The sequence below is a fragment of the Nycticebus coucang genome, chromosome 5, assembly GCF_027406575.1.
Source record: "Nycticebus coucang isolate mNycCou1 chromosome 5, mNycCou1.pri, whole genome shotgun sequence".
NCBI lineage: Eukaryota > Metazoa > Chordata > Mammalia > Primates > Lorisidae > Nycticebus > Nycticebus coucang.
In genome coordinates, this window is record NC_069784.1 from 73422942 (window position 1) to 73427083 (window position 4142).

The following is a 4142-nucleotide window of genomic DNA, read 5'->3' on the forward strand; positions in this document are numbered from 1 at the left end:
AATTAAGTTTATGGGGGGGGAAGCAGAAAGAGGGATGGAGGGAGGAGGGTGGGGCCTTGGTGTGTGTCACACTTTATGGGGGCAAGACATGATTGCAAGAGGGACTTTACCTAACAATTGCAATCATTGTAACTGGCTTATTGTACCCTCAATGAATCCCCAACAATAAAAAAAAAAAAAAAAAGAGAATGGAAGAAAAAGTATCCAATGTACTCAGCCCTACTATGAAACTAATTTATGGCTTTCACATGAAAGCTATAACCCAGTTATAACCTAAGAATAGGAGGAAGGGGGAAAGGGAGGGGAGGGAGGAGGAAGGTGGGTAGAGGGTGGGTGATTGGTGGGATTACACCTGCGGTGCATCTTACAAGGGTATATGTGAAACTTAGTAAATGTAGAATATAAATGTCTTAACACAATAACTAGGAAAATGCCAGGAAGGCTATGTTAACCAGTGTGATGAAAATGTGTCAAACGGTCTATAAAACCATGGGTGCCCCATGATCGCATTAATGTACACAGCTATGATTTAATAATTAAAAAAAATAATATAAGGAGAAAGAAGATCACAGCTTGTTAAATAGTTGAGTGTTCCTTCATGAAATGATGTCAGCTCAAGTCTCAGAAGGTGAAACTCTTCAAATTTATATATGCTTCTCAGAAGCTTTCATGCTTCCAGGAATTTTAAAAAATATTCTAGATATCTTAGTAAAACTTCTAAAAGACTGCTGTTTTGAAAAATAATTAACTCATTATTTGTACATTTATCCAATAATTGTTTTCCCGTACAAATAGCCAGAGGTTGAGAGTACAGCAGTAAACAAGATAGGCACAATCCGTGTCTTCTGAACTGTCTTTGTCGAGTTCACAATCTTGAAATAAAAGCAAATTTTATATGCTTCTCAGAGCAAGTGCTTCTTACTTGTAAGATAAAAAGAACGTGCCTAGTCATGTGATAAGTGTTTTTCATTGAATCCTCATAGAAATTCCATGAGGATTCATTTTTAAAATCTGTAAGATTCTTATAGTACCTCTTGTTTGATTCAATAAGGTAATGGATATCCCTGGCATAATGCCTGCCACTAAATAATCATTCAGCCATTCTTATTTTACCTTACGATTGTGATATGTGCATTAGGACCACATCTGTGCAGATGAGGGAAGTGGAATTCCGAGGAAGCACAGCATGCTTACTGCATCTTGGCTGTTAAGTGGTGGAACTGAGATTTGAATCCAAGTCTGTCTTAAGATTGCATGCTCGCTCCACCCTATTATAAATAAATAATCTTCCAGTGCATTATGTAAAATCTTCCTGTTCAGGCTGTCTTGTTATTAAGCCAGTATTTATGAAATAATCTCTATAGGAAAATATTAGCATGTTTTCAAACAAGTGCCTTATAAATGAACTATGGAAATATAATTTGTTTGTAAGTGGTAGTTAATTGTGGGATGAAATGTCTATTGTCTCACATTTCTTAAAACTAAAAAAGGGGTCAAAACAGAGTTGCTGTTCTGGTTTTCTCTTTTTGGAGTGTCTATGATAATAATAATAGAGGTTTACTTTTTGTTGTTGTTGTTGCAGTTTTTTGCGGGGGCCAGGTTTGAACCCACCACCTCCAGCATATGGGCCTGGTGCCCTACTCCTTGAGCCACAGGTGTTGCCCAGGGGTTTACTTTCATTGACAGTTTACTATATAAACAGGCATTATAATACATACTCTATAGAAACTATATTATTTAATCCTTATAGAGATCATATGAAACAGGTGATTTTTATTATCCTTTCCTTACCTGTTCTCCCTCCCCCAGCCATGGAGAGATCGAGCCATTGAAAGACTAAGCTTCCCACACAGCTGTTAAGGGGCTAAGTTTGGCTTAGAACTTGGTGTGCTGGTGTCCTGTCTTCACAGACTGCGCTGCTGACCACTGCATCATTCGGGCTTCGGTGTTGAAGCTGTCAACTCTTGTCACTGGCTTGAGTTAGCTCCTACACATGTTCAGATACTCATAACTGTTATATAACTTTTATTTTAATACTGTACTTTTAGATTTAGAGAGGAGTTGCAAAGATAGTACAGAGAATTCTCATGTTCCCCTCACCTAGTTACCCATAATCTTAATGTCTTTTTTGTTTGATCCCCCAAAGGGGTGCACCATTCCTGGAGGTACTGCAGATACCAGGTCCATGTGTGGAGTGGATGGAGCAAGCTTCTATTCCAACTCCCTGCTCCAAAAATCTATTTAATATATTGTCCTCAGATGGACGACATATCAGATATTAAACTGATAAGAATAGATACTATACTTGATCTGTTAATATCTTGCCTAACTGGCTAATTTGATAAAACTAAGGTTTTATCAAATTGATGTAAGGCTATTAATTAAATTACATAATGTATTCAGATTTTACCGTTTTTTCTCCAGTGTCATTTTTCTGTTCTAGGATCCTATTCCAGGAAATCACCTTGCTTTTTGCTGCATGTCTCTATAGTCTCCTTTGCTGTGCAACAGTTTTTTAGTTTTTCCTTATTTTTTCATGACTTTGACAGTTTAAAAATTTTTTTTTATTAAATCATAACTGTGTACATTAATGCATTTATTTATGTGGTACAATGTGCTGATTTTATATACAATTTGGAATGCTTACATCAGTTTTGAAGAGTACTTGTCAAGTATGTAGAATGTCTTTCAATTTGTGTCTATTTAGTGATTTTCTCTTGGTTAGACTGGATTTATGTTATTTGGGATTATTAATGCCATAGACATGTAAGTGCCTTCCTCATTGCACTGTATCAGAGGATTTCTGTTGTCAACATCCCTTATTATTAGTGATGTTAAGGCTGATCACTTGGTTAATTTATTGTTTGACAGGATTTTCTACTGTAAATTTTGTTTTTCCCTTTTTATACTTTGTTCTTTGAATGTAAATCACTAAATTCACACTGTACTTAAATGGAGGGAGATTAAGTTCCAACTTCTGAAAAGGGAAGTGTATTTCTATATATTATTTGAAAAATTTCTGAAAGGAATAGTTCTCTCTTTTCTTGTACCCTATTTTAAAAATATATATATGTTCGCAACATGGATTAATGTTTACCTTATACTTTGGGCTATGGTCTAATACTATGTTATATATTTTGTTGCTTGTAAGATAACTTTAAAAAAGAGTTTATTCCTGGCTTTAAAAAATTATTCAGAATATTTTATATCTTGACATCTGAAGCCTAGCTTGAGTGTAAATAGACTATGGTCATTTCTTAGTACTGGTGCAAAAATGTTAATTACAATAAGTCTCAATTTAATTTAATTTTTATCATGGAAAAACATGACATACATTTACTCTCTTAATAATTTTAAGTGCACGTTATAGTATTGTGAACTATGTGCATATTGTTTTACGTCTCTGAACTTTTCATCTTGCATGACTAAAACTCAATACCGATTGAACAGCCCCCTCCTGTTTTCTTACTGCCCCACGTCCTGGAACCCGCCCTTCCACTTTCTATTTCTGTGAGTTGATTATTTTCAATATCTAATGTAAGTGAATCATTTGGTATTTGTCTTTTTTGTAATTGGTTTATTTCACAGCATGATGCCTTCCAGGTTCATCTGTGTTGCAGCACGTGATAGGATTTTTCTCCTTTGAGGCTAAGATTCCATTATATGTGTATACCATGTTGTCTTTACATACTTATCTGCTAATGGACATTTAGGTTGTTTCTACCTGTTAGTTATTATGAATAATGCTGCAGGGAATATGGATATGCAAATATCTCCTTGAGACCCTGTCTTCAATTCTTTTGAATATATACCTAGGAAGGGAGATTGCTGTGTCATATGGTAGTTCTATTTTTAATTTTTTGAGGACTATCCATATTGTTTTTCATAGTGGCTGCATCATTTTATTACCTCACCTAGACCAACAGTTATCAAGGGTTCTAATTATTTTTTGACATTCTCAAATTCTCACCCACACTAAATTCCTGTCTTTTTTTTTTTTTGAGACAGAGTCTCACTTTGTCACCCTTGGTAAAGTGTGATGCTGTTTGAGGCTCACAGCAACCTCAAACTCTTGGGCTCAAGCGATTATCTTGCCTCAACCTCCCAAATAACTGGGACCACAGGTGCCCACTACAATGCTC

General features: G+C 35.5%; 1 pseudogene; it reads right to left on the reverse strand.

Moving 5' to 3' along the window:
• Positions 1 to 2143: 2143 nt before the first annotated feature.
• Positions 2144 to 2351, reverse strand: LOC128587115 (uncharacterized; annotated as a pseudogene).
• Positions 2352 to 4142: the final 1791 nt, after the last annotated feature.